The following is a 22052-nucleotide window of genomic DNA, read 5'->3' on the forward strand; positions in this document are numbered from 1 at the left end:
CAACAGAGGCAGAAGAGGTGTTAGGTAATGAGGTTTTAGGAAGACGTGCTAAGGGTCCTGTGTACACCTGGAAGTGTAGTAGTATTTGCAGTGTGCGACAGGATTCCATCAATTTGCTTTGTGATTTTGTACGGTCATTTAATAAGAAAAGTTTGAAGCAGAAAATAAGGTTGTTGCAAGAATTAGATCCTTGCAGAGTGAGAGAAGTGACAGGTTTGCATGGTCATTCACTGGCTTGTCTTTCCAGGAGAGTATGCCAGAGTGTTTTTCATCATTTCAGTGCATCATAATAAAGTGAGGAAATTAGTTAGAATGTTGTATTATGCTAAGAGTCCAGCAATTATGCTTAAAAAATTATGTGCTGCTCTTTTGCATGGTTCTGAAATAGATGTGAAGAATATATGTGAAGAAATTGAGTTTTGTTACTTTGGAAGCAAAGAGGAGAATGTTGAAATTGACCAAGAAGAAGCGGGTAATGTGGAAGATAGTGTACAGGTTTCCAGTACAGATAATTTCCAGAGGGAAATTGCGACGTTTCAGGTCAAATCAAGTGAGAGGCCAAATTTCACTTGTGTGTGTTGTCGACGCACTTATTATAAGAATCAGACTAAGTTAGTGGATTTATATGCAAAAAGTGAAAGGGAAAATAATAGTGAATGGAAGGATTTCGCAACATACTTGATGGTAGAAAATTGTTTTGATTTGGGATTGGATCAACGTGTGTGTACTTATTGTTGTTGCAAATTAAATCAAAACCAGATGCCTGCTAGAGCAGTTCATAATAATCTGGAATTGGTTGAGATTCCTTCTGAATTGAAGGATTTAAATACTTATGAATCTATTTTGATTCAAAGTATCCATCCCTTTCAGGCTATTGTAAGAATGGAGCCAAAGACAGGGAAATTGCCTCCATCAGATTTACAGAGAGGATTAAAGGGAAGAGTTGTTTATTTGCCTCTAGATTTGAAGAAAAACATTAACACAATTGGAGTAGAAAAAGTGGAAGAGGAACCTCTGGTTATCTTAGTTAATGGGGTTCTGACAAAGAATAAGAAAATATGGCAAGATTTAGTGGATGTTATGAAAGTTAAAAAGGCAACATTGTATTTGAAAAAAAATAATAAATACTATAAGAATGTATATGTTGCAGAAGAGGAAGTAAGTGAGGAAGAGGATAGCGATTTGTGTGCTGGTCAAATTGAGAAAGTAGAAACCTCTACTAGTGAAGAAATATATGAACATTATAGTGTTCATCCTTTGCATTCCAAGGAAGTCATGGGGAATGCTATTGAGTTGTTTCAAATGAAACAAGCCAAAGGGAGTCCCATTAGTGTTTGGGAGGAAAGTTTGGAAGCTCGGTGTTTCCCACAGCTTTTTCCAACAGGTCAGGGAGGAAGATATGATGAGCGACCTCATCAAATTCCTGCTTCTGAATACCGGACTTTGCGATTGTATGCAGGAGATGCTAGGTTTCGACAATGCATTCCTTATTTGTTTCATCTCCTGTTTGAAAGCGATCTGTCTGGACTGTCATATGCAGTGAACCACATCTTGAAAAGTGGTATACACATGCAAAACATCTCGGCAAGTGACTTTATGGATAAAGTCAATGTCCAAGACAATATTTTGGATTCTCACCTGATTAATCTCATGGCGTGTCAGCGTGGTACTAATGAGTACTGGTACCGTCGTCATGGTGATTTAAAATGTATGCTGAGGAACTTAGGTACTCCCACATGGTTCCTCACTCTGAGCTGTGCCGAGTATGGCTGGGAAGACTTACTTGAATTTCTACAAGAGGCAAATGCTAACGTAGAAAACATCGAATTCAAGACACCCGGAGAACTGTGCTCTTTGGATCCAGTCAATGTATGTAGGTACTTCAATCATAGATTTGAAGCTATGATGTCTTTCATCATGAATAAGAAGAATCCACCTCTTGGAGAGGTGTTGGATTTCTTCTGGAGAAAGGAGTACCAAGCAAGAGGTGCTCCTCATATACATATGTTGCTGTGGATCAAGGATGCACCTAAATTTGGAACGGATCCAGAAGACTCAGTGATGAGTTTTATACAACAGTATTCTACGTGTGCTGTTCCAAACGCAAAGGAGAAGAAAAGCCTAAGAGAAAAAGTTCTGCGTTTCCAAAGCCATCGATGTGGAAAGTACTGTCGTCGTAAATTCCGAAACAAGGACAAGTTCTACACCAAATGTCGTTTCGGCTTTCCACGACCGGTGATTTCTAAAGGAAGAGTAAACAGTTTGATGTCTTCGCTGCGACATAATGTGATGAAGAAATCACCTAAAAACACATACAATTTGAAGAGGAACAAAGAGTCCAAGTACATCAACGACTACAACCCGGTGATTTTGTCCATGTGGAATGCTAACATGGATATACAGTTTGTGGCTGATAACTGTATGGCTGTGGCTCGGTATGTGACGTCTTACATCACCAAAAAAGAGAAGACAGAATTGAAGGATATGTGGGAGGACATTTCCCATGAAAAGAGCCTCAGCAAGAAGTTGTACAGTTTCAGTCTGAAGATGTTGTTGCATCGAGAAATCGGAGCGTACGAATGTTCTGACCGGTTGTCTTCAGCAAGTCTCTATGCCAAGTCCAGGAGTATCATTTGGGCGAGTCTTGGTCTTGCTGCAACGCGTAATCGAGTTCTCAAACCTGTGCGGGAAATTGAGTATTTGGCGGAAAAGGAGCCAAACAGTACCGACATTTTGAAGACCAACATGTTGGATACATATTATCCAAATCGAAGCATTCACCTCGAGAATGTTTGTCTGTATGAAGTTCTTCAAAATTACATATTCAAGAGGAACATCAAAGAAGATACTGAGAAAGGAGTGTATGCTGTAATAGGAAGTGAGGGATGTCTGGTCAAGCAAAGAAAATGCCACTTGGTAAACCATCGAAAATTGAGTGGCGAATCTCCTGAAAAAAAGGAGTTTTTCTATTTAGCACTTTTGCAACTTTTCAAGCCTTGGCGTGCAGAAGAGGAACTGCTTGGAGATTTTCTCTGTTACGAAGACTCTTTCAATGCCGCCAAGGAGACCATGGAATGTCCTGCTTTTCCCAAATATGTACAAATGTTGAATGCGGAAATTGAGCAGGAAGCAATGATTGCAGCCGAGATTGCCAGAGACAGTTCTCAGGACAGTCAGAGTTCTGCTTCATTGAGTCAGGATCCACTAGGAGGACCTGTTATCGAAAATGAAGCTGCCACTGCTATGAATGAAGTGGAAAGAGCCATGGCACATGCTCAGGAGGATGCGGTTAACTTAGAAGAGTTGGAAAGACAACTCAACGTTGAGCAGAGGAAAATATATGACGAAGTTACCATGCAAATTGATCATGGATTAAGTCATGACAAGAAAGAGTGCTCATGTACGTCGTTGAAGCCTGTCCGACTGTACGTGAGTGGAGAAGCGGGAACTGGAAAAAGTTTCCTCATTAAAGCAATTTCATGCTATTTGCAGGAAAGGACTGAGTCATCGCTGTCTTGTGTTGTCACCGCTCCAACTGGACTGGCAGCACATAACATTAAAGGGATTACTTTACATCGTTTACTGATGCTGCCAGTGGAGCATGACAACAAATTACAATATCACAAGCTATCTGGAGATGCTTGTTTTGAAGTTTCAAGAATCTTGAGGAAAATGAAACTTCTTATCATTGACGAAGTAAGCATGGTTTCCAATGTCATGCTTGCCTTTGTGCATTTGAGAATGCAAGAAGTTCTCAAAACAGAGTATGATGTGTTATTTGGTGGCAAACACATCATTGTTTTCGGAGATCTTCTGCAGCTGACACCAGTGAAAGGGCAACCTGTGTTCAAAATGCTCACGCATGAAGATACCAGGAAGTGCCTAGGCAGCATTGGCAACGTCAATATATGGTTAAACTTCAATTATGCTGAACTGCATGAAAATATGCGTCAGGCGAAGGATGAAGTTTACAAGACTATTCTACAAGATGTTAGAATTGGAAAAGTGACCGAGCATGGGAAAGAAGCTTTACATGCACGATTACTGTCAAATTTATATCCAGAACAAGATGTTGTGCCTGAGAATATTTTTCAGAAAATTACTGAGAAGAAATCTGGAATATGTTTGATGCCAACTCTTGCAGAATGTGCCAAATTCAACAACAAAATGTTGCATTTAGAAAAGCAAGAGATTGTGAAACTGGAAGCTATTGACAGAGTAGAGCATGTTGAAAGAGGTCTGGTAAATGGATCAATGGGTAATGTTGTTGATTTTGTAAAATACAGAAATAGAGATGGAATTGAATTTTTAAAAATTAAATTTGATGGCATTGAGGAAGTACAGCTAATTGGTCGTTGTTCTGCTAGATTTTTGCTTGTAAAAGACTTATATGTTCGCCGTAAGCAGTTTCCTGTTTGCTTGGCATATGCGGTGACAATCCATAAATCGCAAGGTTTAAGTGTAGACAGTGCATTGGTGAATATTGGCAGTTCTGTGTTCAAGGAGGGTATGGCATATGTGGCATTGTCACGAGTTAGAACTTTATCGGGATTGTACTTGATTGAGTGTGATGTCACAAGCATTTGTGCGGATCTAGATTGTGTTAAGGAATACAATAGGTTAAGAAGAGAGTATGCGCCACATTTGCCTCAATATCCTTTGTTTGAGAAACGTGTGGTAGGCCGGAAACGAAGAAATGTGACCAATACTGGGGAGGTTGTAGCAAAAAGACGAAAAGTCGATGAACCTGAAATTATAAGCAGAAACAAAAAGGATTCTGTTGAAGATGTTGTTGGTTTTCAATTTGAAAACAGTTCTGGTGTCAACTGCTATGCTAATGTAGTGGTTAATGTTTTGTTTTCTCTAGAAAATGTAAAAGAAGAGATTGTGGTCAATTCTGATCAAAGATTTTGCAGTTTGTTAAATTCTGTGTTAGAGAAATGTAGCACTGATAGAACAAACATAGAAAGTGTGTCTGAAATTCGAAATCTGTTAGACAGATGTTCAGGCCAAACACAATTCTCTCAAAATATTCAGCAAGATTGTCAGGAGTTTTTAATGTATATGCTTGATGTATTGCATGCTGAAGGTGTAGATGTAGATCAGCTGTTTGGGCTTTCTTATCAATGGCAGCATGACTGCGAGAACTGTATGGTATCAAGTACTACTAGTGTAGACTCAGAAAGATTTATATATTTAACTTTGCCAGACAGTAAATCAGTCTCCTTTAATAAGCTAGTAAAAGCAGCTGATCACAACATGGAGTGTAGCCAATGTAAATCTGAAATGATGTCCACATTATTTATACGAACATATGGCCAGTATGTCATTTTAATGTTCCAACGATGTAGGCCTGATGGAACAAAATTGACAACTTTAATTAAAAATTTTGTGGCTTCTCAGTTGTCAATATCAGGAAGGACTTTTGTAACTGCAGCAATTATATATCATGACGGTCCTTCAATAACATCAGGACATTACACAGCTTATTTAAAGTCTAGAAATGGCTGATCATTCTGCAATGATTCTGTTTTAATTTTCAAAAAAAAATTGCCGTGTGACCTTAAAAACTCTTACCTGGTGTTTTTAAAACCAACATTTTAGGGAAAGAATCTCGGGATGTGTGTGGAATTTCAAGAAGTTCTAATGGCTCCTACACGATTTGGCCTTGAGGATAAGTGTAGTTCAGAGACATAACTTCTAACCATAAGACTGGACGTCATGGAGAAATAAGTGCACTTTGAATGAGTTCAGAAAAACTATTTCTTTTTATAAGCTAATTGAAGCAGCCAATCAAAACATAGAGTAGAGGGAATGTAAGTCTGCAATGCTGTCTACTGTTTTACATTGCTTTGTGATTAAAAGTGATGTAGAGAATTAAATAATTGTAGTAGTCATAGAGGTAGTGTAAGTCTGCTTCATAGTAAGCAGTATCAGTGTCATAGGAAATGTAGAACATGACTGAGCAAGAAGGGGAAGATATTACTATTCCAGGATTGTGAAAATGATCTTCAACATTTTAATTCTGAAAGTTGCGGAAATGCCAAATGACGGGATTGGCTTACAAGAAATCCAAGAGTTATAAATGGCTCTGACAAGATTTGGCCTTGTGGAAACTTGTGGTAGAGAGCAAGAAGTCATTTATTGTATGTAACATGTTTTTAAAAACGATGGAGGTTTTCTTTCAGAAAGTGGCGGGCTGAAAGTAATAACAGCACAACAGAGTGTAAGCTGTTCATAGGACATCCTTTGACGTCATGGAAAGTAAGTTAACTTTAAGGAGTTCTGAATTCTGATTTGTTATGTTGTATGGGTTTTTTAAACACAATCATTTTGATTGTGTTTTTTTTTCCCGCTGTTATATGATGAATACCTTCAAGTCACTGTTTTTAGTGAATTTTGATACATTCTGAGAACAGCAAAAATAAACCATTTAACATGTATAATTAATTCTGTACTGTTTGCATTTATGATGTATATGTAGAACTGTGTAGGAGGCATGGAGAAGGTGAGGCTTCTGTAAGTGTCAAAGTTGTTGCATGCAGTGCTGCACTTCTGCATACTCTTTCATATGCTGGACTACATCTGCACAATGAGATACCTAAGCAAAGGAAACACAAGTGATGTGATTGTGAAATGAGCAAAAGAAATTGCACGTATTTCAATTACATCAACTGTGTTTCCTATCATTACGAATCACATTGTGCAGATCAAGTTTAGGTCTGTCCAGGGAAACAGAGGAGGTTTGGCCTTTGTTCAAGAGTGCAGTGGACATGACTCACTTCATTGGTAGGCCTGCAAATGTATTATCTCCTCTGTACATTTGAGATGTCATCAGTGATGTCATCAGTGATGTCATTTGAGATGTCATCAGTGATGTCATCAGTGATGTCACTGACCATGTCATGAATGATGTAATATGTGACATGATCAGCAGTGGATTGCGGGTGCGCGATATATAGTTAGTACTACTAACTATATATGGAATTTCAATGGTTTTGTGTGAGTAAAATAAGGTTTTTTAAATGCTAATTCCTAACTATATATGGTCTATAACCTATGGTTTTTTCAGTGAATTTTCAAGGTTTTGTAAATGCTAATTCCTAACTATATATGGTGTATAACCTATGGTTTTTTCAGTGAATATATATATTAGTACATGATATAGGGTTGGACAATCTTTATCATTTCTAGCCAACAACCAACTAACAATTAGGCAATTGCTAAATGCGATCAGGAAAACTAATGTAGAAATATATGTCTATAAATGTATGGAACCTGAAAACAGAAAGAGGTAGTAAGCAAGAACAGTAGGAAATCAAGAATTAGTGGAACACCTCACCACTGTCTGTTCATCCTCTTTCCACTTCTCCAGAAGGGAGCCCGTTTCTCCGGCTGAACCAGGAGACAATGTGACACTATACGCCCCACCACCACAGCTGCACGTCTACCCTGTGCTTGACTTCCACCGAACAGAACCCAGATACCACCTTTAGTACCAGTGGAAAAATAAGATGAAGCTCATGTGAGCCTCGCCCCCTTTTCCCATCAGAGTTTGTACCACTCCACACCAAGGCCACAGCTTCAGCTGGCCAGGCGTCTGTAATGGCTTCAGAGCAGACCAAGCACATTCCTCTGACAAAATCTCCCTAGTCAGTAAACTGCAAAAAACAAGTGGAAAGCAAAACATGCTCTTCTCACCTAGAGTAGCTCAGAAAATGGAGACAACTCAGAAAATGGAGTCACTGAAGCATAAGCCTCTATTCACGCAAAAGAGCAAAATTAGTATGCAAGATGGCATAAGATCATGCCAAAGCCAATAGCAAGCACTGCCTTTAAGCAAGATAATGTCAGAAACAGAAAGGGATATAATCAAACCCTACTTTGTATCTTATTCTTACTAGGCAGGCCTTCACAGCACTATATTACGCTAAAATATGCTAAATAAGACTGAGATGGTGAAGGGTGACGTCATTATCAGGCTATTTATCCACATAAATGGCACATTCATTGCAGAGGGAGATTTGCTAGGTGAGGTGAGGCATCTAAGAGGCTTTTTACAAATGGGGACTCATAGGGATAGACCTCTTGAAAGGCATCTGGAGATGAGGAAAATTGATCGACTTTACTAGTCTACAGACGGAATACCAGATGGGGCTGGGAATACCTTTGGTATCTACAATTGTGACATGCCCTCAAATGTCATATGGTGGAAGGGGAGCAGCTTCTGGAGTACACTCAACTGGAAGATAGACTTTTACTCAACCTACTGATAGATAAAGCCATATCCTCACATACATAAAACTAATAACCAACTCCCCAGAATGTAGGGGGATGATAACAGGGCCAAGGCAACTCAGAGCCCTAGGGAAATAGCTATAAGGGCACATTTCAGGCTGATTAATTTTTGAATGCTGCATAGGTCCCACACCCCAAGGTCAGTGCAGTATTTAAGAGGTCCTTGTGATTCAGAGGAGTGTGCAAGAGGGTGCAGCGAGAAGGGCACATTCTTCCATGTTCTATAGTCCTGCCCCAAGATTCAACTCTACTAGAGTGGCATGGCCCAGGTGATGGGAACAGTACTGGGAACACAGGTCTCAGTGGAGGCAAGAGGGCACATCCTGGGAGTGACAGGAGAAGTAGTCTGGCCGAAATATACCAAAATATGGCTTACTCTAGCAGGTGGAGTGGCAAAAAGGAATGGGGTGCGGAGAAGGCTCCAACACTTGAGGCCTGGAAAAAGGATCTTGATTGGTGTCAACAAGCGGAACAGAGTTGAGGCTGCCCATGCAAATGGGAAACGATATGGGGGACCTGGATGAAATACATGAGTTATCATTCGGAGGCACGAGGAACAGCCCAGGGTTAAGAAAGGGAGCTGAGGCAGAAGACAATACTCCAGACTCAGATGATTGCAATCGTAGGCTGCATGGGGTTGGGAAACGTGGGACACTGCGAACTTATGTATATTTTCATTGCATCCAATGTATGTATCGTATTGTTTTATGTCTGAAGCATGTGTTTAATAAAAATAATTACTTTTATTTAACCATAAATAACAACAGAGAAGTACCCACTTTAAAGCAGAGTTTTTTTTATCAGAAGCACCATTATTCTCACAAATATTTGCTATGCACGGATGAAGAACTCGTTTATACAAAACATTTATCCAAACAGCTTTGGTGCATCCTTGCTGGTTTTAGAATGAATCTCTGAAAGTACCGATAATGTCACTTCCAAGGATCCCTCCTTCTGTCACTATCAATTCAACTAACCAGTGCAAAACAACATTCTAAAAATGTATCACCATCATACCATAATTATAAAATCCCACCAGGACCACACATACCTCGCAGTCCAGTCAAAAAATTCTGCAACTGTAGGGCACAAAATGGTGGAGATCAAAGTTAAATTTATTGTTGTAAATCAAGTAAAAAAAAAAATTCAGAACAGATTAAAACTATGAAAGACAGAAAATGAACACAAATAGTATAATAATAAGCTTTAAAGAGCTACATCTGCTGTTGGCAATTGTTTGCCCCCTAGCTTTAAACACAGCCACTTAGAAATAAAAGTTTGAACTCCAATGTATTCTTCCAGACATTCTAAAGCACAAGTTACTCCATATTTCTGTGAAAATCCTTGCACTGATGTCTAAGAGAAGAAGAGGGCTCCCCTTATTAATCTGGGCTACCGGTTACAGATAGCCCAGTTTAATGAGGTATGTGATGATATGATAATATATATGAAAAATGTGAAAATGCTAAATGGGTCTATTTTGTACTATTTGTGGTTTGTTAAGAAAAATATTTTGCTGGCTACTGAATAGTATGCTGCAATTTTGAAATAATCACTGTTTGAGCTGTGCAAAGTTGTAAGAAAGTGGGTTGTTGGCTGGGTGGGGTGTTAACCCTGTTAAAGCAATAGCCGCAGTCCCTGTCCGGGTGAACCACAAAAGTCACTAAATTAACCTATGCGTAACCCTCTGGTAGCTTGGCACAAAAGCAGCCAGGCTAAGCTTAGAGGCAAATATGTAAAGTATTTATGCAGCACACAAACAGAAATAAATTGGAAACACAACACAAGAAAATCCCACACCAGTTTAGAAAAACAGAGTACATGTTTGCATTTTTAGAGTTTATGGTTCAATACTGTGCCTAAAAGATCAGGGCGCCAACTGCAGACACCTAGTCACATGAGACCAAGTTGAAGTTCAAAAATATGGCTGACCACAATGGAGCGTGAGTCGGATACCAAAAGTGGCTTGGGTCATGTCGATGCATACCTTCAGACTTCAAACAAAAGTAGCTTCGGAAGATGAAGTTCAGTGAGGCAAGACTGCAGGCCGTGTTTGAGGAAACGCTGTCATCATCGGGGAGTCGCAGGCCAAAGTCGCAGTGAAGATTTCTAGAGTTGGACTTAGTCTCTTTTTTGGGGATAGAAAATCTCCAGCTGGACAAAGCTAGAGTCTGTAAGCAATGAGTGTTCAAAGAGGCCGATTACCCCTTTGGTGAAGGACCACTGAACAGGATTTGCTGCTGTTGAGAAGAACGTAGCAGGAGCTGCCCCAAAGTCAGGCCAACCTGCGATGAACCTTGGGCTGATAGACAAGCAGGTTGGTCCCAGTCTCCTCTAGGTTCTCAGAGCAGTTTTTATCCAAAAAGACCCAGGTTTTGGATTTTGACTGTCTGAGCACCTCTAGCACCATTAGCAAGGGTCCAAGACTGAGGGTCCACTACTTGGGGGGCTAGGACTCACTGAGGCTTGGTCCAGGTGCTGGTTCAAGATGGTTGGAGATTGTTCTTTCCCTGAACCTCTGATCAGAAGGCCAGCCACCTAGCCCTTGGAGTCACTCTGGTAGTCCTGGGTTCAGCAATAGCACAGGGCTCAAGCAGCAGGGCAGGCCTCTGAGAGTTCCAGGCAGACTTCAGGCAGCAGAGCAGTAATTTCTGGTACAGCAAAGCAGTCCTCTTGAAGTACACAGCAGGCCACAGCAGCAGGCAGTCCTGCAAGAATTCTTCCACATCTTCTGAAAGTGAAGAAAGAGGAGATATGAGGGTCCAATTGTTATACCTGAAACCTTCTTTGAAGTAGGAGAAGTTTTTAGAGAATTCCCTTTAAAGTGCTTGAAATTTCCTGCCTCCCCTGCCTGGCTCCAAACTGGTTGCATAAACAATACATTGGTGACAAGTCCTTTGTGTGAAGGCAGGGGACAGCCCATCAGTTGCAAGTGGGGCTATGCTTAGCTCTGCCCCTCCATCCTGAAAGTTGATGGCCCATCCAGGCACCCCTACTCCCTCTATTGTGTGGCTGTTTTGTAGGAATAAAGAACTCCCGGCTTCCATCCAGACTCAGCCATGTGACACAGGAGCAGACTGCAGGCACCAAATAATGCAGGTAAATGCTGAACTTTCTAAAAAGGTCATTTTCAGAATTATAACTTAAAATCTGATTTTGCCGTAGAAAGTGGTTTTAAATTACCAATTTCTCAGACCCCAAACTTGAAATGTTTACCTGTTTCAATCAAACGTTAACACATATTAAATGTAATAAAGCAACCCAACGTTATCCTATAGGAGTGGTAAGCCTCACAACAGTAAAAACCATAATTAGGTTTTTTTCACTACCAGGACATGCAAAACTCAAAAGTGCATGTCAAGCTTTTAAGTACAAGGCTCCCTGCCCCATAGACTGCTTAGGGTCTACCGTAGGGCTGACTTGTTTGATATAAAGGAGAATTTAATGCTATGCAAGTGGGTTACAATGGAATTATCAGTTTAGACCTGCATTCAGGCTGCAATGGCAGATCTGAGACATGGTTTAAAGGGCTACTTAAATGGGTGGTGCAATAGGTATTGCAGGCCTACTAGGATCACTTAATGTACATGCCCTGGATATATACTGTACCACTTAGCTAGGGACTTATACGTAAATAACTATGCCAATCAGGAGTGAGCCAAATTTGCCATGTTTTAGGGAGTGAGCGAAAGCATTGTAGCACTGGTTAGCAGTAATAAAGTGCATAGAGTCCTAAGGCCATCAAAAACGAATTAAGCAAGATAGGAGGATAATGGCAAAAAGTGTGGTGTAGACCACCCCAAGGCTGACAGGTCTAACAAATTTAAAACAAGGAAATAAATAGCAATTTTAGATATATTAAAGAGATGACAATGCAAACATTTTACCACCAGCAAGACTTCTGGCTCAAAACATAAGTTACTAAAGAAAATAACCCCAAATATGTAACAGCACTAACTGTGCTTGAGATTTCTGTGTAGAAAAGTCACTTGAACCCAAATGGGGTTGGTCTCTTTGCCACAGAAAAGCAGAAATTCAGTGTTCCCAGCCTTTAAAATAAGGTAATTATTTGTCACCCAGGTTTTAACTACCAGTTGACAATGAAATTGCGCCAGCATCTGTAGATCCCTGGTGTACATCTAATAAAATTTGAGTATCATCAGTATATACCTGATACTGCACACTGTCAGCAGAAATTACCCTAGTAAGGTAAAGCATATAAACATTGAACCCCTTAAGTGCGGTGCACGTTCAGCGGACGTCGCGTGCACTACCTCGGTAGTGCTGCGCACGTTCACTGAACCTTCCGGCCCGGTGCCCGCAATAGAACGTTCCGCACCAACGCGGAACGTTCGGCGCAGCGGAAGGGTTAAATGAAGAAGTGACAAGTCAGATCTGGATGGGACACAGAAAAGTATATGTGGTGAGATTGAAATGAAGTGGCTAAGTTAAACTCATCAGAGACAGTTGAAAAAGAACAGATCCATTCCAGAGCTCTGACATGAACATCCACCTCCTGTTCATTACTAAAAGAAAAAGCACATTCACTGTATATCAAATTAATTGGACAAGTGCTTTCTGTTCTGTTTGATCCCAGGTTTGTGTGCAAAATGGTCATCCTGCTGTTTGGCAGTCCTCTTACAAGTTGGCCCTTCGAGATCTGGGTTGTGACCTTTAACCTTTGTAGTTGCTCACCCCTTTTCCATCATCTTCTGCCTCGAAACCATGCCTCAAATCCCTCAAAGACCTGACCTTGGCTGAGGCCTCCTATTGGCTCCAAAGAACCCACCACATGTGTATATCTCTGGATATTCCTCTAAAGAATGATCACGATTTCATTATTCTTAGCTTCCCTCATAGCAGTGAGCTAGAATGGTTCTCATACTTTAAAGCATTCACTACAGAAATGGAACATATCTGGGTTTATGCATTTTTATATTGCTTGCAGTAGTCAACAATTATTGCGCCCCCACTCTGTGACCATTTGGTTTTACATTTACTTTCCCACACTGGCTCTCCAATTTGCAGAACAATAGACTTTACAGCACGTTCTATTGTGAATCAGGCAGTTTGCCAGTATGGTTGAGTTTTGGTGTTTCACAACACATTGACGGTGTAGAGACCTCCAAATTACCTCTAAATGGACCCCACTGATAGAGTGTAATATAACCTTATAATAAATATTAAAGTGGAGTGGCACATGGTCACACCATGGAACTTGCTTCCCAAACAGCTAAGGGTCAGATGTACAACAATTAGGAAGTGTGATTTCCTATCTGCAATTCTTACAGAATTGCAATTAGGAAATCACAGTTCCTAATATACTAACAATTTATTAAAACAGTGATTTCCAGTGAGATGCAAACTGGCCTACCTTGTGAATGTTAATGAGGTAGGTCGCAATTTGTGACCAACTAGGAATCACTGCCATTAAAGGGATGGTGGTCTGTTAGGGTGAGCAGACCACAATGTCTGTGACAGCTTTTAACTTAAGCTATTTTTTAAAAATTGCAACCCATTTTTTAAGGAAAATTTTGGTGCATTCAAAAAAATGAAAATTAAAGTTTCATTTTCTAAGAGCATGCAGTATTCTGTGGGACCACTGCCTTCTCTTAAAAAATGTTTTTTCCATTATCAAAGAGGGAAAGGGTCCATTGGGGAACTCTTCCCATTTGCGAATGGATACCATCTCCTTTGAGGAGGTGGTCAAATATTAATGTTTTATGAATGAAATTCTGTTAAAAAATATTAATACATACCACTGCTAATCATTATTTGGTGAGGACGCCATGAACACGCACATTCCAAATACTGATTTGCGAAGCCAAATTGCGATTTAGGAACAAGTTACCAAATCACAATTTGTCTTTTGTAAATTTAAAAATGCTTTTTAGAAGTCACAAACGCCTGATTCCGTGAATTGGGCCGATTGTGACCTTTAAAATGGCTTTGAATATATGGCCCTAAAAGCCATAGACATACATCTCTATTTAAGGCATGCTGTTACTGAGTCTTCTGTTCACAGTATAATACAAAAACAACAGTTTATCCCAGTCCTATGTCAATTTCATTTTATTTGGAAAATATTAACCCAGATGGTGTATGTAGAATGCTAAGATAAACTGTGGAAATACATCACTTGGAAATAGGTTTTATTTCCCACCAAATTTACTAATTGAAATATAGACTCTATGGTTAGTGTACAAATTGGGTAAGCTGCACCTAATAACTTGACCAAAGGAAGATTACTAAACCTATTCCAGTATTGTAATCTCTTTTTAGATCTGGGGATAGCCAAGACCTTTTAGTCAGTCCTCTTTCTCCATTTCAGTGCCAGGAACTACTGAGAAAATATGTACTTTCTGATAGAAAATATATATGTATAGGGAGCTGCTCTAAAGTGGATGACTTCTTTCCTACTGGATCGTAGCTTTCAAGTTGTACAACATCCACACATGTCTAAAAGCATGCCACTCTCTCAAGGGGTCCCACAGGGCTCTATTCTGAGCCCAACTCTTTTTAATCTCTACATTCAACCCCTGGCAGAGATTGTGGAAAAACACAATATTACCATTGGGTCCTATGCGACAACACGCAGCTTGTTGTCACTCTATCCTACAACTCAGAGCATATAGCTGCCCAGTTTGCTTCCTGTCTGAAGGACCTTCCTTTCTGGATGTCAAGCAATTGTCTGAAGTTGAACGGCAGTAACACAGAGTTTATGGTTATAGGGAAATTCCCCTCCATTTGGTGCTCAGCATGGTGGCCCCAGACGTTGGGTCCCACACCTATCCCTAAAGAGGAAGTTAAAAATCTGGGAATCTGGCTTGACCCCAAACTCTCCTTCGAGACCCATACTAGGAAGGTCATTGGGAAATATTTTGGGATCCTTAAAATGTTTTTAAAAACTCTGGATATTCTTCCCATTTCAGCCAAGAAAAACCCTGGTCCACCCTCTTGTTACAGCACAGCTGGACTATGGAACTGTCCTCTTCCTTAGAGCAACAAAAAATCGTCTCTGCAGGCTGCAAAGCATTCTGAATGCAGCAGCCCACATACTTCTCATTCTACTGAAGAGAGCTTCCTCAGCAAAAGCCCTTGATGCCCTGCATTGGCTGCCTGTTAATAAAATAATTCTCTGTAAAACCTGGTGCTTTTGCCACAGGAGTCCGAAGGGTAAGGGACCCAGTTACTTACATGATCTTCTCATCACCTATAGCCCAACATGTCATCTGAGAACAGTGGGGGCTCACCTGCTCAAAGTTCCTAAAATTTAAAGAGCAAGAATGGGTGCATGGTCATTTGGCAACTCAGCAGCCAAAAACTGGAACACTTTACCCCCTCTACTTCGTGCTGAGCCATCTGAAAACGCTTTTCAGACAAAATTTAAAACTTGGCTCTTAAATTGTTAGTTTCTAATAATCATATCTGCCCCTGTGCATGGCCTTTTCTTCAGCATCTTTCACCCTCCTTATGTAATAGCTCCTAGTGCAGGAACAGACCAGTTGATGTAACCATCCGCTTTATGAATGGTTTTTATTATTATTATTATATATATTTTGGTGTTTAGCTAATTCCTTTAATTGTTGTATCTATTTATTTTACATTGGCAGCTCTTCTGATACTGCTAACATCCACTTATGTTTTGCTGTATGTGTGCTTTGTGTGCATAGTTAATTTTTTTAAACAAATATAAAATAGCTGCTCTTGCATTCAGATGTGAACATGCTTGAACATCCATCTTTTAATGGTTTTTACAACCAACCATTTATATTAAACTGAACTGGATTAAACTAAGCACACATGCTTGGTAGCCAATATTTTTTTTAAACAAAGTAAAAATGTTAGGCTAGGCCTTTTCCCCCCATGTGCTAAGCCTTTTTGTGGCTATTTAGGGTAGTTTGTGCTTAGGTCCCTGTAACATTTTGATCACATAAGTTATAAATGCCTAATTTGCGTCCTTTTCTTCCAACATCATGGGGATTCTAAAGGTACCCAGGGTTTGTGGATTCCCCTGGAGGTGAGCCATAATTTAGCCAAAATACAGCAAAAATGTGTTTGGGGGTGGGGGGGGGATGGGAAAATAGTGCTGCAAATGAAAACGTCTGTTTTTTTCCCTGCAAATGGTATCAAAAAAGGGTTTGTGGGGCTGAAATCCCAATTTCCCCAGCTTTTAGGGAATGACAGACCTTAGTCAGAAAACCAACATTTTTTTACGTAGTTTTTTTTCTGGGACTTATCCTATTTTTGCTATTTTTTGTTCTTTCAACCTCCTTCCAGTTAATGGTAGAAATGGGTATGAAAACAATAATGGATCCTGGAAAGCTATACATTTTAGAAAAGTAGATACAATTCTGAACTTAGCAAGGGGTTATTTGTGTAGATCCTTCAAGGTTTATTCATAGAAACTGATGGAGCAAGGACTCCTGTAAAAGAGATTTGCTCGAACACAATCCTCTCATATAATCCCGTAACAAAGTAGTTATAAAGTTTTGTAATACAAATTAAGCACAACATTTCATATATCTCTAGATAGAGGAAGCTTGCCTATGTGTTTCACTAACAAGTAACCTGAGTGTGATTAAAGATGGCTGCTAACGCGGGAAAGTTTTATTGCGCGTGCATCAGCTGCATGATGTCTTAACGCTTGGAGGGAAAATTATGCGCAATAGCATCTAATATGGCCGCTTTGAAACTCATGTGCTAAGCATCTGCTTTGCTGAAACTAAAAATGAGTTATATACAAAATGCCAATGCATGAATAGTCTTTATAAGTAAATGGGATTCGAGCAGAGATAAGTGATATACAGTGAAATCATTCTAAATTTAAAATGAATACCTTTTCTTGTAACCTTTCTATTATTTCGTATTTGGGCCCCCGAATGATGCTAAAGTCTGACTCTCACGTGGTTCTTTCCGCATGCACAGAAGGGAAAATTCCAAAACAGTGAACTAAAGTCTTGAAACTTGTTCAGGGACGTTCTATGCACATGACTTGGGAACCAGCTGAACATCCTGAAGATTCAATAGACAACTGTGAAATTGTATACATTGTTGTTGATAAAATTTAGAAATATGGGTGGGTTATAAAGCCTGGGAGAACAAATTATTTGGCGGGAACTTAAAACAATGAACTTAGAAAATTATTGGACACTTAGCATGGTGTGATGATCATCCCCTTAGCTAATCCAATCAGAAATAGGAGTTACATAAAGTTGAAACAATTGGGGGTGGTACATGCCATTAAGAAAGTATACTTGGAGCCGTTAGTAAGATTAGTTTGGAAGCAGTTGTAACCAGAACACTGAGAGACCAAGATGCTGTCCGGGTGCTGATTGAATACCTGAAGAAGCAGACTTAGAATTTAAAGCCAAATAATTAGAAGAAGATTGCGGAAGACTCGAGGAGGTAATAGAATTAGCAGAAGATCACGGAAGAATCGAGGAGGTAATTAGAATTTAGAAGAAGATCACGGAAGACTCGAGGAGGAAGTTAGTATCAGAGATGCAGGCGTCGAATCCAGAAGAGGTCATCTATCCTGTCCTGAAAAAACTAACCTGAAGTCCTTCTCACCTGAACTTTCTAGGAGACCCATGAACTCTTGGCCAGCGGGTTCTGATTTTCACACCATCCTAGGTAAATATAACTCTGTGTATTGTGTTAATGTGCTTTCTCTCTCGGTCCTCGTTTTGCTGCGGTATTTGTCGTTGTGAAATCTCATTAATAGAATATAAAATTGATATGATGGTCTTACTTCCTCGGATATGATGGAGTTATCACTGTAATTTGTGTAGCTCATATGATTAATTAGATAAACATTTAAAACTTTCCTGAGTCTGTGGTTATTTAATAAGATAATAAGGTGAATGAACTTAGGTAATATCACCAATTACTCTTCAACTAAAATAGATCCACCAATAAAGGAGAAGGCTTCGGATCAGTAATAGACAAAAAAATCGATAAACAAATGAGTCTATAATTTAAGCCTTAAATTGACCCCCAGCGGTGTTGACTAGCCTATATGAGTGATTGTGTATATTAGTCCAGATGAATATATGGTGATAGTTTTGTGCAGGTTGGTAACCCGCTGGATCAGCTTGTTGGTAGCAGAGGTATAGTTTTTATTGATTAGTTTGGTGATTATTGGTTATCGATTTATGTTTTAACAAACCTGTTTGTATATTGTTTTATGTTGTCTGGGAATTCCCGGGAAATATATAGCGGGTGTTGAATGGAAGCCACACTGCGGTGAGGTTACTCGTCTGCTTTAGAAAAGTAGCAGGTTCTTCTGAGCTTGGGTGAAGAGTAAGCGGAAGGTTTTACGCGCAGTGTATGAAGAGTAAGCGGAAGGTTTTACTTGTAGTAAAAGAAATCAACCAATCTTTTAGCTTTATAAAACAGATAGAGTAGCAAATGTTTTTATGTTGTTATTAAATAAAACATTTGGTGAAAGGTTAAAGAAAATTAAGTTTTCGTATTACCTTGTGAAGGGAAGGTCCGCTGCCGGAGTTGCATTGACATCACAGAGTGCCGCAATGGGATTGGTTGAAACAGTGGGTGTGAGACAAGACAGGGAATTGTAAAGGAGAGGTCAGTAGCAAGGAGTGATACTGATGTCACAGTAGAGCCGCACTAGGATTGGCTAAGCACATTTTGTAAAATTGAGTTTGATTGATTAAAAGAATAAAATCTGTAATAGGATTGGAGAAACCTGAGTGTAAACAAAAAGACTTAGGGGCCTATTAGGATGGCGGACGGACCTGCGTCCGTCCGCCATCCCCGAGGTGGAGGGACCGTCCGCGGGGGCAGCGGCGGTCCCTCCAGTGCAATTATGATGTGACCGCCACCCTGGCGGTCACATCCTGTATCTTTAACGTTGTGGCGGGTGCTGCTTGAAGAAGCACCCGCTGCAAGGTTAAAAATGCATGTTTAACATTTACATGCACAAAGCGGCAGGCACCGCGCGGTGCCTGCCACTTTGTGCATGTAAATGCTGGGGGATATCATAGGTACCCCCCATGTGCACCCCCCACCCCCTGACACCCCGGGGGCCCGCAACGGGCCCCCAAACGCCAAAGACCACATGCTTTTCCACGGCGGAAAACCCACCGTGGAAAAGCATGTTTCCCCATGCATCCTAATATGGATGGCGGTGTCTGATAGACACGGCCACCAAATTAGAGCTTTTCCGCCGTGAGACCGCGGCGGAAAAGTGGCGGACGGTCTCCCCATCCGCAGATGACCCCCCTGCCATCCTAATCTGGCGGATTCACCGCAATCCTAATCAGGCCCTAATTGGTTAACAAAATAGAAGCGGTAATAATAATAGACAGTGGGGTTTGTATGTGGAAATATGATCTAACATTAATAGAGAATCGCCCAGACAGAAGATATTTAGGTTTTGCAAGACAAGAATATATAAGAGGATCTTCTCAAAATATGTACGAAGAGAATGGAAAAATGTCACTTATGCAGAGAATAAAAAATTATTTTAAGAAAGATAAAACCATTAAGACTAGAAAAGGAATTCTTATCCCACCACCTAAAACTCCTGCCTCATTTATGATGATGGAAAGAGGTTATCATACCTGTGTGTGGATAGAAAATTGGATTGAGTATACAAAAGGTGACAGAATACTAGCTTTTACAGAAAATGGTACATTCAATGGGAGAATTCTTCAGAATTTAAGGACGAGAATGAATGAATTAGAGCCAAGACCAAGATTAAAACAATATGTGGTCCTAGATGAATGGGAAGCAGAGGAATTTGATCGAGACAGAAGTACTAGGAATTATAGAGGATTTTACCCTAAAAAAGTGCGTGAATCATGTGAAGATCAGATGAAACAATGGAGACAGGCAATAGTTACAGAAGGAATGTATCCTGTATTAATGTTAGAGGAACAGTCGGGAGGCCAGTGTGCAAGAAAAACTAAGCATTTGACAATGACAGGTTGTGGGGAATCAGAAGATGAATTTATGGAAGACATCTTAATTAAGAATCCTCTGCCATATCAGGAGGGACCTAGTAGAACTACTCCAAGTGCCCCCGCATTAGAAACACCATTAGTTCCTCAGATTATGCATGACTCATTAAATGAAAAGATACTTTAAGAAAAGAAAGAGAAGCAATAAACAAAAATAGAGAAGAATTAATACAGAAAATAACACAATTGAGTGAACACCCTAAAGCTTTAACTATACCAGTGACTATAGGTCCTGTTGTCCGATTATATGGGGATAAGGGAAATTGTCCAAAACCACCAGTTATGGCCACACCTATATTACAACCTAGAAAAGAAAACATAATAATTGAAGATCAAGTTAGTGAATGTGAATCTGTAATATCACTAATGGATTTGCCAATAAGAGAACTGATAAATGAAACCCAAAGAATAGCTACACCTAGTTGTTCAAAAGAAATACGATTAGAAACCTCCACAGGAACTGAAAGTGCCACAATAGTGTGGCCAGAAGAATTAGAAAGGTGATCACAAGGAATAGACAAACCAAATCAACAGCCAAAAATGTTGTACATTTATAAATTAAAAGTAGCATTGGATGAAATTATAGTTGGAAATGTGGGAATAGACAGGCTAAATGTGTGCTGTGAGGAAGAATTGTTGTTCATATGTATAAGTATAACTAGAAATGTAAAGATATTTCATGAAAAACTGACAGAGCTTGCTTCTGAGATGGGAATTGAAATAGGGAGATCAAAGGTATTGCAGAAACCATATAGAGCAGAATTTACTGACAAAGATTTGGAAAATATTAATTTATCTGGAAGGAAATTACATATTAAGTAATTAATGACAATATTACAGAAATGGGGCGATTTAGACATGTGGAAATCAGGGTGGACAAAGAAAAAGGAGGAAGGAAAGGCAAATAGGACCTCATCAGAATATTTATTAAGGAAACCTAAAAAGACAGAAAGATTGTGCCCAATGAGAGAGGTACCAGGAGGAGGATATGTATATGTTCCATGGACCCGACAAGATATTTTATCATTTACTAATGAAATTACGAAATTACGAGAGAAGCCAGTTGAATGGTATAGACAGGTTGAAAGGTTTGTGAAAGTTTCTAAAGTTTTGTTGAAAGATTTGGATGGTCTCTTTGACATAGTAGTCCCTGCAGATGTATGGACTAAATGTATAATCACAGTTGATTGGCCTAGTGATGAGTACCCAAGAGATGAGAAAACAGGAGCACCCTCAGAGGAGGTAATGAAGAAATATTACCAGGTGATCACTTTCTTGAAAGGGAAAATTCCCCCAAAAGAAACAGATTGGATAAAAATAGACATAGGAACTCAGGAAATGAATGAGACTGTGCATGCTTACTATGAACACCTGCTACAGGTGTTCAATCAGTATAATGGATTTGAGAATATTGGAGATAAAGCTATGGGACATTTTGTGTATCATTTTGTATCTGGACTAGGACCTGAGGTTTGTTAGATGATTCAAAACCATATGTTGTGTTGGCAAGGAAATCCAATGGATAAAGTGCTAAAATTTGCAAAATACTGCGGAGATGAGATCGAAAATAGACTCAAAAAGTTAGAAGCAAAAGTAATGTGGGCACAAGTAAAATTGAAAGAACAGCAAGAGCTTAAACTAAATATTCAGAATAATGATCAAAGTAGAGGACCTGGACATAATGAAAATAGTGGAGGAAAACTAAAAGGGAAAATTAGCAGAGAGGAAGCAAAGAAGAAATGTACTTGTCATGGGTGCGGAAAATTG

General features: G+C 39.7%; 1 protein-coding gene across 3 annotated transcripts in view; it reads left to right on the top strand.

The window, feature by feature from the left end:
• LOC144761783 (MFS-type transporter SLC18B1-like) overlaps positions 1-22052 on the top strand; it is a 1350585-nt gene that overhangs the window by 383090 nt on the left and 945443 nt on the right. The window lies entirely within an intron of this gene.

Source organism: Lissotriton helveticus, chromosome 6, assembly GCF_964261635.1.
Source record: "Lissotriton helveticus chromosome 6, aLisHel1.1, whole genome shotgun sequence".
Classification (NCBI taxonomy): Eukaryota; Metazoa; Chordata; class Amphibia; order Caudata; family Salamandridae; genus Lissotriton; species Lissotriton helveticus.